General features: G+C 46.6%; 1 protein-coding gene across 20 annotated transcripts in view; it reads right to left on the bottom strand.

Annotated features, from left to right (window-relative positions):
- Positions 1 to 14,610, bottom strand: part of JAKMIP3 (Janus kinase and microtubule interacting protein 3) — a 107,127-nt gene that overhangs the window by 70,515 nt on the left and 22,002 nt on the right. For 19 of the 20 annotated variants that reach the window (XM_064464408.1, XM_064464405.1, XM_064464413.1 and 16 more), the window contains exon 4: positions 1,564 to 1,709. The exons of the other annotated variant lie outside the window; for it this stretch is intronic. The gene's annotated coding sequence lies outside the window, so the exon portion shown is untranslated. The remainder of the gene's footprint in view (positions 1 to 1,563; positions 1,710 to 14,610) is intronic. 20 annotated transcript variants of the gene reach the window in all.

Raw genomic sequence — 14,610 nt, 5'->3', positions numbered from 1 at the left:
TGGGTGGACCATGTTTACAAAACCCAGGCAAAATCCTGCGCCTCGTAAGCCATACCCATGTAGTTCATACAGATTCCTATGTGGAGGCTTCCCACGTGTCTGTACAGGTACCTGTTTGCATCACACACACCCCTATCTAAATCATATTCACTGATTTTTCATGTTAAGTTTTACACAGTTTGTTGTATTTTTTTAAAACACAAAACATAGCTGGGTGTCAGTTATGTGACTAGTCAATGGCTTATAGTAAAACAGAAGAGATTAATAGAATTTAAGTACCGGAAGACATAATTGCTATTAAATCTCAACATGTATTTTGTAACACCACAAGTTTACATCACCTGAGCACACCACCGGCTTAACTTTTACATCTTTTATGGCTACATTGCAGAAAGTGAAATAATTAATTAGAAACAGTGGCTATTATGTAGGAAACTAACTTTTCTTTTTTCTTGGATACCCCACAACACTTGAGGTACAAAAATACGCTGGAGTTACTGCAATAATATTACAACAGCACACCCATCCAAATTCTCCGTTAAACTGGAGCAACTCAGAATAATTCCACTGATTTGTGGAGGATTATTAGTGAGGAATGCATTTCAGACTTAACTCCGTCAGTTTAATATTGTGTCATTCCATTATCTCGATCACAAACAAACTGTACGAGTAATGCCATCCATTTTCCCAAGGAATTAATGCCTGTATAATTAACTACAATCAACTGTGACACAGATGGCATCGTATGATCCAAAAGCACTTTATGGAAACATTTTAAGCATGCTATTAACATCCCTAAATAACTATTTAACGCTACCTCTCCAGCCCTCTTCTGCATGAACACACAACACAGCTGGATTTGAGAGTGGAAAAGGCAGTATTTAACCGCAACACTGTTATAAAAGATTTGCAGTTCTTGGATTTATTCAATTTATAAATGAGCTTGAAAATAACAGACTCTACTGTGGCAACAAAAACATTGCATTTCAGATTTCAGAATTAAGACTAATTTCCAGAATTACTCATCCTCATCAAACTCAGCTTTGAGGAACTGGGCAGTGTGGAAGGACGCTGACAGGAGGAGGAACTTTTCTTTAGGCTGACCGTAGTTAGCCAAAAAAGATATTCCTATCTGACAGTGAGTTCTATTTCTCAGTAGATGCGTGTCCAGTTCCAAACTAAGATAAAAATTTATATTTAACAGCAACAGACAAGAATATGTATGGAAGGTCGATTAAGCTCCCCAATGAAAACAGCTGCAAGCTGCTAGAAGTCCATCAAGTACTTATGAAAAGCTGCTCTTTCAGCCTGAAAAAAACTGAGGATCAGATTATTTAAAATCTGGTTTTTCATTACTAAATATCTTAGTTTAAATAACCTTTCCTTACAGTTGCTGAGACTCCCCTCCCTAATTTCAGCCCAGCTCTGCCCATTTATTTAACAGGGAGCAGGTCCCTTGGCCCATAAGCTGATTTAGAAAGAAAGCAAACACATGATCAAACTAACAGACTTGTTGGAGATTCATTGTGGCGACGCTTTAGGGGGGTGCGCTGCAGTACCCACCGAAGGCGACAGCGCTGGGGATTAACACCATTCCTCTCCCACCAACATCTGCTTGACGAGGGCAGTCCTGGTGGGGGCTGGAGGTCCAAAATCTCATGGAATCAAGTGTGAGCCCTGCAGCATGATCTCAGATGGGAAGGTGGTCCCTGGGAAAGACCAAGAGAGCTTTAGGTAAGTTCTGGTGAAGGGGAGATCCTTTGCATTATAGTGACCGAAGAGACAACGTGCTGCTTTTCACACCGGGCACGCTTCTGGCAAGAGCATTGCTAGAGAAGATAAAGCCAAGAGAGATATCCAGTTTAGATGTGACAAACGAGTTCAGAAAAGAGAAACTGTTCAAATAGCACATTAACCATCCCTTAAGATTTGCTGCCGAGTATCACACAACGGGGCTTCTTAACATTTGAAGTGGGCAGCACTAAATGAATACTCGGTGTGAGAACTGGAAACAGGGTGGGAAAACTGTAATGAACATAACAGTCATTTATACGGATTGTCACACAATTAGCTGGATTATTTTAGGTGCATGGATTTCTATCACGTGATAACGTCATAGCATGCGGAAGGGAAATAAAAAACAGTTCTGGAAATTATTATGTACCCTGGGGGTTAACAACTCAGACTTATATTCCTTCCTGAAGGAAGCTGGCAATTCAATGCATCAAAGCTCTGCAGGATTCAGCAGGAGCAGTGCTTTTTAATTATTGGTGTTCATCCATGTACTTGTACAAGCTCCCACAACAAATTGGGAGACAAGGCAACAATGTAAGATTTTGTCTTCTTAAAGGAAAGAGCTGCAGAGACACACACGTAAGAGGTCTAAGTTATATACAAAGGTACAAAAGACAAGAGTGTTACTACTGTCAGTTTTAGTCAAAAAGCCAAGGTTTTCACAAGTCAGCGGAGCAGTTCTAAGCTGGAGTAGCACTAACTTCAGCAACAGCAAGTCATCATTGTTCTCCTGTAGAACCGCGACTTCCCACTGCCCTGGGGCAGCTACAGCAGGATTTACTGACTGTAAAGTGATATGCATAGCTTGGGTCCCACGGAAGGTTATCTGCGGCATGTGAGGGGCCAGGGGTCACCCCTGAAGTCAGGCAGAGGGCTGATGACAGCTAGAAGCACCTCCGGAGCATCCCAGCCAGAGGCCAGCAGCCCAGCCAGACCCGGCTTCCCTCCACAGCACCTCTGCGTCTCGCCCGTGTGCTCTGGGCAAATCCTCTGTTAAAAATTACTATCAGAGACACTAAGAAAAAGAAACAAAGCAAACGTTCCTTTATTTGTAAATCTTGCTAGGATTGGAACTGCCATGTTTAGCTTATATACTTGGCTACAAAATAACAGATTATTTAAAAAAAAAAAACCCACAACTTCAGAAAAGCTATTGAATTTACCACTAGTACCCTTAGGGACACCAGATCACTGGTTGATATGAACTGCTGTATATCTAATGATTTTGTAAGTTTTCACCTATTTCATGATTCACCCAATAATCAGCATGTGAGCAGTGTCTTTTCACAGCTAATAAACATTATGAAGAAACAAGAAGTCAAAATACCCAGCTCATTGATACTGCACATTTCATGTTATGCACGGAATAAGATCCACGTAAAGAGGAAATGTAGTGATATTGAGCAAGCAAAGAAGGATTTGAAAAGAAAAGGAAAAAATACCATTAGCCAACTTCAGAGAAGAGCCCCCGTACATCTTTAGAAAGAATGCATCTCTGCGAGGAATAAGGGTGCCAGGGAAGAGCGGTGCTCTCGGGAGCAGCTGTATCCCCTCGCAGCCTCACCCACGGCCCCTTGAAACCAGGCTCTTCCCATCTGCTCCACTGGGTTACAAACGAGGCTCTTGAGCCAAGTTCCACTTAAGTCAGCAGGAAACTTTCCATCCACTGTAATGATCCAGTCATTAATATACTCAGAAGTCAAAAATAAGTGCCTAAAAGCCACTTCTCCAGAGCTTCAATTTAAAAGCAAAAGATTCTCTCTTCAGAGATGGACCACACGCTCAGTGGCGTAAAGCGCTGGGGAGGAGGAGGTGCCGGTGAGGCACAGGAGCCCGGGAGGCGATGGCCGCCGTGCGGAGCCCAGCGCAGGAGCGGGACCGTCCCCGGCAGCAATCCTCCGGGCAGGGTAGGGCGGCAGCAGGGCCCTGGCCAGGCAAGGGGAGAAGCGGTCTTGGCGGGAGGCTGGACAGTGACAGTACCCGGCCAGCTCCCGGGGGGAACACTTGCTGGTCCTCCTCCGTACCTGTGCTCTCCTTGTGCCACAGAGAGGGAAAGGAACAAGAGACTGCTGTGTCAGGATAAACCCTAGAAAATAGACAAGTTATTATTTCTCCTCAGAGCTGGAAAGGATGATTCACTGGAGTCAGACATCCCGAGGTCGCTGCTTTTTTCCTAAGGATGCCTTCCAGTTTGTAGGGGCAGAGGGATGACACCCTTGAGCCGCACCCGGGCACAAGTCAGTCGCCTTTGCCCATGCACCGCCAGGGCAAGTGAGGCTGAAATGTTAGGAAAAACCAGAAAAGAAATCAAGCAGAATGAGGACAGCAGAGCTGGCTGAGTGCTCTGAAAAAAAGCACGATACAAAGTTTTAAGCAGAATACTCAATCCTTGTAACACCGAATGAGTTTTTTTTTTTAGGTGGCCATGAAAAATATTGCCACCTTGGAAGAATTTTACACGTGAAAGCAAATTCATATTTAGCCATGGCTGTGCCAAATATGAGTAAGTTAACCTCCCACTGACAATGTTTTTTGTATTTGCTGTTTGTATGTATGGGGCCCGTTCTGATTAACCATTTTTTGGCAAATAAACTGTCAGCTTGGAGGGTGGAACTCAGACACACTCCTGTAAATGACAGTCTGAGCCAGGCGCTGAGGTGCGCAGAGGAGGACCCTATTGACACTTGTGCTATGAAGCAAACTCTAAGGCAAGAACCCACAGGTCCTACAACCCATGACAAGTATCTAAATACTCAGTATTTACATAGAAAGGGAGAAGTACTCCAATTTTATCTGGATAAGAACATATTTCCAACTATAAAGAAAAGAACCACTTTTAAAAAGATTTTAAAGGCAAAACAAACAAAAAAGCCCAACCCAGCCCATGGAAGATTACTGAATAAAATGCTAAGGGCAAAATGCCCTCCCAGATCATGAAACAAATACTGGAGAACCTCGCAGTAACAAAGCTCATCTTTCTCACAGAGAGGCAAAGCAACAAGTAGGAAGGAAAATGCTGAAGGCACGTAGGAAAAAACAAACTGAAGAGCAAGAAATACTGGGTGTGACATGAAGCAAACCCTCTTGTCCGTGAGGCTGGTAACAGGGTCACTGCCACGCTGGGATGCGCAGATGCAGTGGTGTTCCACCACCACCGACCTTGTCAAGGTGATTTCTGTGAGTAGGTGCCTCTGCATTGACCAGATGTACGTGGCTGAGAATTTTTAAGCTATAATCTGATTTTTTAAAGCTGATTTGATCTGAGATGCATCAACCTTTCCAGTCAATTTGCTTGGCACGCAGGTATCCATTTCTCCGTAGTGTCAGGGAACAGATCAGTAAGAGGTTTAAGACTTCCTTTCAGCATGGCAAAACCAGAGGCATTCTCAAATATTTCAGCATTTCAACGGGGATAAAAGGTTAAGGGTTGTTTCAACCTAACTTTAACTTTTGAAGTCAAATGAACCATTCCTCTGGGAAAATCTTATTTTCAACACAAGAGCTCTATATTTTTTTTAACCAAGACTAACAACTAGAAGACAGGCTGAGTTTCACAGAAAACCACAGTTTGTATACCTTATCACACCCAAGATATAATTTCAGTTAGTAACAAGCACAACCTAAATTGATCCCTCTAATGCTATACTAAATGTAGTAAGAATTACCTTGAATATAAATATAACTGGATTTTTTTTTAATGTAAAAATAACTGGAATGAGCAACTCACAGAAGGCGGATGGTCCAAACCAAGCGTGTGTGCATGTGATGAGAAAGTTAACAGAAATTACACCATGTTATAGAGCCTCCTGCTACCAAGACCAAGGATGAAACATGGACGCAGAGGATTACACCTCCACCAGCACCACGCGGCCTCCACCTACCTACAAACGACATCCAGCGACCAATATACAAATTATTTTTAAAAAACCACAAAAAACCCTACCACAACAGCAGCTGCATAACTGCTGTTGTAAGATTTTCCTGTGACAGACTAAAACTGAACAGCAACTCTGAAAGCTCTCCGTACCTTTGCTGCTCACCAGCTGTGAGATTATGAAGGACAAGGCACGCCGGGGCAGCACGCTGGCACCAACATCAGCTGGCACCTGCAGAGCTGAAGTTCGGGTCAGCTTCCTGGTTCTGCTAAGGAACAACACTGGGGAAATCTCAGGATACGTAAAAGTACGGAAAAGTCTCTTATTTCTATATCGGGGGGAAGGAAAAAAAAAAAAAAAAAGGGAAAAAGGGAACCTCAGGAGCTGCTTCTGCTCGTGCTCTCTATTGTGTCACTAAGACCTACTTGCTGGAGTTCACTTCTGTGGCCAAGTCACTCATCCCGGAGTGGCACCTTCTGACAGCAGTGCCTGTGGGTGTCTTACCTCGGGAGACCTTCCTCCTGTGCAGGTACCTCCCCCTCAGACTTGTTCAGATGATTTGGAAAAGTGCTAGCCTTGCTTCTCATTGTGAAAAGTGCTATATAAAAGAACTGGGAAAAGATCCCCACAAACACCTCCATTTACAGTCAGGAAACAGCTACAGAGGAGCTCTTCCCTAGCTGTTTGTTTAGTGTGGCACCTGGGTAACCTGGGGTTTGAATTCAGGATTCTCCAATCTTTTAGCCTTCTGCACTTACTGCTTCAGAGAAAGTTGCTTCTTGCATGGGTTGGTCTGCACTGATCTTTAGCTGAGAAGATGTGTCCATCTGGCTTCTGACTTTCTAGCTGACCATTGCTCTTAACAGCGGGGAGCAGGTGGCACTGGGAGCAGATTCTGCCTGCAGGGAGCCAGTCTGGATGCCCAAGGGCACAAGAAGCGCTGCCCGCTGGGGTCTGTGTCCCCGCCAGTGGCTGCCATCACAGCCAGGCAAGTCCTCCAGCAGCAGCAGAGGGTGGAACTACGCATCTGCAAAGCTCTGGGAGAAAAGATGCGCAACATCACATACAGCAATTGCTGTGGCCGCTCTGCTCCAGGGTAACCTGAGTTTGTTGAAGTTTTGACAAAAAGTATATAAGAACTGTGCAAATACACATAGATTATTAAAGCCATAAGAGAATTCTGTGCGCAAGCAGACGCGCTGAAGCTCCTGGGACCACCTGCACAGATAGCTACTCGCCAGCAGGCAAAAGGGTTTCGCCACCTGAGGTGTGAGCTGCGTTTGGGCTAGCAGACACGACCTCTACGAAACCTTGCACGTGAACGTGAAAAGGATGCGAGAATGTAAACCTGAGACTCAGCTTCACAGTGTACACTTAAGGGTTGGACGCTTATGTAATTAACTGCTTAAGAAGATTTAGTACCGCGATGTGTAAGAAACTCTAGTCACGGATGGGGGACAGAGACAGAGGAATTACTGCTAACGTGGGGAGATTTACAGCTGCGAGCTCCAAGGACCAGAGATAGGGCTGGCAGCGTTTGCTATTCTGCTAGCGACCTGTAAAAAAGAGTAAAGGGTAGGATATCAAAATCTGCTGATAACAGAGGATTATTTAGGTCAATCAAGATGAGAGGGGAATACAAAGCAAGAAAAAAGGAAGAAAAAATAAAGCAATAACCTCAAACTAGAAAATTAGGTAACTAGGCAACATGAAATTCAATATGGGAAAGTACAAGATAATCTCTATTTAAAAACACAATTTGACATATCCTGCACACAGAGAATAAGAAGGAAAGATCAAGTCATCACTGAGGACATCTGCTGTGTACGCAGCTAGGTAAATGAGATATTAGATTGTAATAGTAGGAGATGGGAAATAAGATGAAAAGCATTATAATGTTGCAGAAAGGTAAGTGGTAGGTACTCATTATTACACTCGCATTCATCTTAAAGGAATGTAATAGGTACAACCAGGTAATAAAAGAATCAGGATCTGTGAATTTTTTGAAGAGACATTGAAAAGGCAGTTATAAAATGACTGATGTTATGTAGGGGGAAAGGATGTTTCATTTACTTTTTCCACCCTAAAGCAAGAACAAGCCACCCTATGGGACATTGGCCGGAGGTAGTTACATGACTTCCCCAGTGGAAAGATGAATCTTCCATTTTGTATCACACACCACAGATGCCGGCAGCAGCTCTACGTCATTCTGCAGCTCCCGGGGTCAGACCACCACAAGCCAAATACAACAGGGGAGAGAAACGCTGCCGTGCTGGGTCACAAGGTGTTGGCGACAGCAGCAGAGCTGGCAGCATCCAGCCCCGACGCAACCTGTGACAGCGCTCAGAAAAGGTACGTTGGCAACTCTGCTGGGATGATTTTCCTTGGGCTCAGTTTCAGTAACTAATGAGCAGCACAACAGGTTTTGCTGCAAACGCCTCCCAAGTGTTGTCGAGAGCAGAACCACATTGCTCTGAAACCCTTGCTTTGAATATACAGCGCATAAATCCTTTACCAACAAGGAACCAGAGCGTTCCCCAGGCTGGCACACGGTTCACACACTGAGCACAAAACATCCTGCAACCCAAACTCGCCGAGGCGACCTGCTGGAAACAGTAAAGCAGAATATGGAAGAGACGAGTGTTTCAATTTGCAGGTAGAGCACCTACATCAGCCCTAGAAGGCAACCTGTTAAGAGATCCTTGCTTCCCCAGTCTGTTCCGGCTTTTACATACTCCGACTCTGGAAGGATGCTAAAAGAGATAAAAGAATTATCATTAAAATTATACAGCCTGTCTTCATAGCGCACAGGGTTTGGCGGTGGTGGGTTTTTTAAGAGGCCTGTAGTAAACTGAAACTGCAGTCATTTTTATTTTCAGCCGCATATAATTAGTAAAATCCAGCTTCATTTCTCGTAGCTAGCTATCATTTTTACAGAGTTCTGGACATATAATTAAACTTCCACCCTGCTTCACTTCCTTAAAGCATTCTTCCTATGAAATCAAGAATTCTCCAGAAACTCTGAACACAAAGCTCGTCAAGGTGCTTCACCTGCAGCCTGCCCCATTGTTTCAACCAGGATTATCATCTGGCTCTTAATTCTACTTCTCATCCACCAGGGACGAAGCACAACCACCCCCCTGCAGCTCCTATGTGCATGGATGGACGACTGCCCCTCTGACCCAAGCTGACTGTCACGCTGTGGAGCCTGTGCAGGGTAATATTCTGCTTTGCTACAGCCTATAAATAGGCCTGTGGAGCCTCACAGTCCAGCCATGGTGCGACAAGGAGTACAGCGAGATTGTCCTCATTTCTGTAATGCTTCACCTTAATCCCAGCTCGCATCAAGTGTGCGTTACAGAGCTAATATGTCTCTACATCCGTTTTTAAACTTGTATTTAGTTAAATCACGCAACAGAAAAAAACTGCTATGTTACATCTTCTTTGTGTTGCCCAGCAGCACAGGAGCATCCCACTGCAGTCAGGTTGGATGGGCTGCTTTTCTGCCCTCCAACTAGCACCACGTCACTCAGAGTCCCCGTCCAGATTCAAACAAGTATCGACATTCAGTGCAGCATTTTAACGTTTGTACTAAAATCTCAAAGGTTGGACCCAAGCACAGGGTGGATGCGCATCTCACTTTTGGGCTGTGGAGCTCCATGACTAAGGGGAGAATGTCAATATGAACACATTTCCATGTATTTTAAGCTCATTTTTTTTGACAGGCGGACAGAGAGGAGCACTGTGTACACAGAATCAGGGTCCGAAGTTGACCTCAACACTGCCCTGCATCAGGATATAATTAGCAAAGAATTAAAAGACTTACATGGCCATAAAGATACGTACACTATGTCCAAGACAATATTTTTTTTTCCTCGACAAGTGTTTGCTATAACAGTATAATTAAAATTATGATTCTGTTCCTACTGAAGTCAGCGACAAAATCCCCCGTCAGTGGGCACAATAAATAACGTCATACTGCGAACGTTACAGCCCCACGGAATGGGAAGGGGAGCGCGCCCCTGCAACACAGACGCTGTCAGGCCGTGCCGACCCGTCCAGCCCCGGCTCCCGCGCCCTTTCCAAGGCACCATTCTCCGCCGCTGGCAGTGGGCAGCCTCAGGTCAGTCCTGATGCACCGCTCTGCATTCGCTTTTGCTAAAATTGATCAGCTGTTTAAAAAAAATAGTAATTAAGGCTAGGAAAATCCTTCAGAGGCGGCGGTGGCTCCCGGTACAAAGTGGTGTGCGGCCTCTGCCCCGCGCAGCAGCACCGTACTCTGTTCAGATTCAGACTGTCCTTGCACAAACTGCTTCAGGCAGGGCGAGGCCGGGCATTAGGACTGAAACGAGGCATCTTGGCCCTTCCATTTAGTGAGAATAGTTTACTTTTTATTATTATTATTATTATTTCTGTACTGAAATCACACAGTTTCTTCTTTCAGCTTGCTCTGTGTAAAAGCCAGGGGGACAGGACAGACGTCCTGGTAAGACAGCCTGGGAGTGGACCACCAGGGCCAGGAGGAGCAGAAAAGGAGCCCACGGCTCGGGGGGGAGGGAAAGGGGCGCCAGCAGTGGGGCAGCACCAGCTCGGCGCAGGCCAGGAGGAGTAGCCGGGCGAGATGCGCTGCATCCCATCCAGGCTGATTTCGAAGGCCAGGCAGAGACCTGGCTGGGGAATACAAACGAAGCTGGCAAGACAAAACTGCAGATTACACAGAAGACAGTAGAGGTGCAGGTTTCTGTGCTGCAGCAACTGTAGCAAAGTTTGCTCACTTTTCCACTCACTCACTGTGGGCCCGGACGGGTTACAGCCCCGCCGCCTCGCCGCTCTTCTGCCTGCAAAATGCAGGAGCCCAACACGCCTCGGCCACCCCCTGCGCTGATGCACACGCAGGATGGCACGTTCTGCTCCTGCCCTCGGGGGACGTCAGCTCACCCCACAGCGTCCAGCGCCGCGGATAGGAAGTTTGAGCTGGGCCGCTTACCTGTGCGGCGGCAAAATCACAGCCCCTAAAGACATCGCTGAGCTTTTTGTTCACTTTTTAAAAACCTGTTAAAAGGCATATGGAAAACATATATTCACTCGTAGCATCTTAAGTTCAACATTTGCTTTTGAAATTTTCTTATTCTTAAAATACAAATCTGGAATTCACAAGAAAAGTGACCCTAAATTAAATGTCCACATATATATTTGAAATAATAGCCAAAGGTTATTTTTCTGTCTAGATAATGCATACCTTAGCAGCATTTCAATGAAACCAGAGTTACTTTCAAGTGTCAAATGCTACATTTTAAAGGTGATTGATGAATGCTCCTGTGTCCCTGTACTACCTGCAGCCGTAAGGAAACCTAGCTGGCTTTCCTCCAACAACCGTAACTCCCTCCTCCCCACATAGACTTGTCCTCTGGATTTGACACCCGGTTCTGTAGGCTTAAGAAGATGAAAAGGCTTCAGAAAGCAAACAATCTTTGATTGTGCATCTGCACCACTGAAACACGATATAGAAGCAAGTATAAATAAAGCTGTTACAACTCCAGCAAATAAACAACAGTGCAAAGCCTGGAAAAGTACCAGGCCTTAGCGACGGAGATATTTGTAACCACGAGGAAAGCAGAATAGACTCGGGACACTAAGAGGGGCTGCTCGAACAGAAGATCATTAGCTGCTTTACTGCGTGTGCATATACAAGCACTGGAGGAAGCAACGCATCTGGCTACCCACCACCTCACCGTTTAATCTGCAAGAGGAAAACAAACCCAATTTCCCTTTCCATCAAGAAGAAAGCTTTCCTGTCATGCTGGCCACCTCCTTCCCAGCAGATCTGCTCCGCCTGCCACTGCCCCTCCAGTTCCCTGCCCTGGCAGGTACGGGCTTCCCTGGCCTGCGGTGCTATCGCCCGTGCCAGGGGATCCGGGAAGATGCAGCGCTGCATCCCGAGCAAGCCCCTGCGATGGCAGCGACAGCCACAGCCTGTTTCCGATGCAGGGCTTCAGAGAGGGAAGGGGCTACCACCGTGAGCTGCCCAGCATTTGCCTTAGACCAGCCATGCAACCCCGAGCCCTGCAAGACAGGAACGTAACTGTACACTGTACACTACAGACTGAATTAAGCTTACAATACACTTTAATGAGATTTAAAAATAATTTCAGACAAGAAATGCACTCGAGAAGGATTCTGGACAGCCTTTCCTCACCTTTGCTTCAACTCCAGCAGCGCAGCATCTCCCGGCTTGTCACAGCTCCAGCTCCGAGGGGGCTGTGACTCAGCAAAGGGAGCAGCTTTTTATTTTTCAGATGGAACTTACCAAACCGTGCCAATATTACGGGGAGGATCTGCTTCCTGGATCCACTTCTCCGCCGGTCTCTCCTGAGATATTTCCACTGAACCCTCCCCATCTGGTTATGTTATGACAACAGGAAACAATTTCTTTGGGGAAAAATCAAATGCAGGCCTGCATGGGAACTAGGCTGAGCAAGAAAGAAAAAATTCCCAACCTCTATCTACACTGTATTTAAAAGAAAAGGTGGCGTCTTATTATTAGCCTAGGAGTTGTGCTGCTCCTAGTCAGACATCCTTAGATCTGCAACCATCTGCGATGCACCTGCAGCTCGGCAGAAGAACAGCCTCCTGCTCGAGAAGCCCCAGGCAGGCTGGCAGAGGCGGGGAGTGCCCCGGGAGCGAGGCAGCTGTCTCCATTCCTGCCCTGTCACCTCATCTCTGCCCTCTGACAGCATCCCTCTGGCCCCTCCACAGATAGATCAGCTGGAGGGTCGGTGGTCACCTCGTACCCCACAGGCAGGCTGGGCACAAGCCCTGGCACACGCTGGGGCAACGGGGTGTGTGGGAAAAGAGCTCTTGACCCCAACTTCAGCCCCTGCTCATGGGCCAGACCCCGCTGCCTCCCTCTGCTCTGCACTGCCGAAACCACGGAGAAACTGCGCGCGGAAATCTCTGCGTAGGATTTCAGGTGAGCTGTGCAGCCTGCGATCGCTCTCTGTTAGGCTGAGCCCACATAAGGCAGCAGTACCTCGGCGGCGCTGCAGGTACAGGTGTACTTCCCGCTGTGCAACCTGCGGCTCTTGCCGTTAAGAAACTGTGAACTCCAACAACTCAGGGACAAAAAGCTAATCAATGTTTTAAAATCCCAAGCCTATTCCAGTGTAAAATCCCATCTCTTGCACTAACCTAAGCAGCCTAGCTCGTCATGAGGCAACACATGGCAACGTGCATTCAGGCACGATGAACTGTCTCCAGAAATGCTGACCATCCACAGCTCCAGGCCAGCTCCAGCACCAGCTGTTTGTCAGGCCTGAGACACAAACACGATAACCACCCATCTCATATTGGCTTTCCTCTCCCCCTATGGTCCCGCCAAGAGGATGCTGCTGCATGGGATGCATAGGGCTGCCCTGAGCCCCAGCAACCCCCATGGCAGGATTTGGGGTTTTCCCCATGCCACTGTATTGATCCTACAAGATTATTTCCCTTATCTAAGATGTCCCAAGTTCCCCGTTACACCAGATCACAGAATCCCAGGTTGGAAGGGACCTCAGGGATCATCTAGTCCACCCTTTCTGGGAAGAGGAGAGTCTAAACAAGATGACCCAGCACCCTGTCCAGATGACTCTTAAAGGTGTCCAACATGGCTGAGTCAACCCCTTCCCTGGGGAGATTATTCCAACGGTGACTGTCCTCACTGAAAAATTTTCCTCTTGTGTCCAATCGGAGTCTCCCCAAGAGCAATTTGTGTCCATCCCCCTTGTCCTCTCCATGGGACTCCGTGTAGAAAGGGAGTCTCCATCTTCTTTGTAGCTGCCCCTTAAGTACTGGTACATGGTGACGAGACCCCCTCTGAGCCTCCTTTTCTCAAGGCTGAACAAACCCAGCTCTCCCAGCCTGTCCTCGTACAGCAGCTTCCCAGTCCTTGGATCATCCTGGCGGCCCTTCTCTGGGCCCCTTCCAGCCCGTCCACATCCTTTTTGTACAGCGGGGACCAGAACTGTGCACAGTGCTCCAGGGGTGGCCTGACCAGCGCTGAGTAGAGCGGGATGATGACTCCTTTCTCTCTGCTGGCGATGCCCTGTTTGATGCAGCCCAGCATCCTGTTGGCCTTCTTGGCCGCAGCAGCCACTATTGGCTCATGTTGAGCTTCCCCCCACCAGGACCCCCAGGTCCCTTTCCACAGAGCTGCTCTCCAGCCAGATAAGAGAGAACTGACTTTTTTCCTTCCCCAGGGTTATTTTACAATTTTTTTTTTACTATCTCATTTTAAAACAAAGATAAGAAAGATGTTGTCACTGCCGCTATGAACTCTAGTTGCTAATAACTCACAAAAGCAAGCGCAAGAGAGAAAGCAAAGACCTCAGGTCCAGCCCTGTTCAGCTCTGGGTGCTGCAGGCAGGGAATCACGGCCAGGTTTCACGGGCGATTGGGATGTGCCCATGGGGCAGGGGTGCCTGCAGCCCGAGCCCTGCTTCCACTGCTACCAGGAGAAGCCCTGTCCCTGTCCGCTCCCTGAGACCTGACCTCAGAATTTAAATACCTAAAGAATCTTAAACCATGAGTAAGTGTAATTGTTCAGATGAATGATTAGCCTCTTACTGTGGAGAACGAAAGCTGAAAGTTTACTTCCAGAAGCATCTAACCAAGAAGTGCTTGAGAGTTCAGCCTGTGACAAATTAGCAAACATGTACTTTAATTACATAAAGTCTTTCCCTTCAATTTTTCAGTTAGAAGCAAGAATGTGGATGTCATTTATATACAAGGATTTTCTTGTTTTTCTTCCACTGCTAGTACAACTGAATCTCAATCACACCGGGCATGGATTTAATAAAGTCCTCGGGGTTACAAAACTTCTGACCATCAGGCTTTTGAGATACAGGGTACTCCAGCAGCAGTCAAAAATTGGTGTAGAAAAGTATACAATTTTTACATCTAT

This window comes from Phalacrocorax carbo, chromosome 12, assembly GCF_963921805.1.
Source record: "Phalacrocorax carbo chromosome 12, bPhaCar2.1, whole genome shotgun sequence".
Taxonomy (NCBI): Eukaryota; Metazoa; Chordata; class Aves; order Suliformes; family Phalacrocoracidae; genus Phalacrocorax; species Phalacrocorax carbo.
Note: the sequence above shows the minus strand (reverse complement) of the source record. Positions and strands in the feature narration are given on the sequence as shown.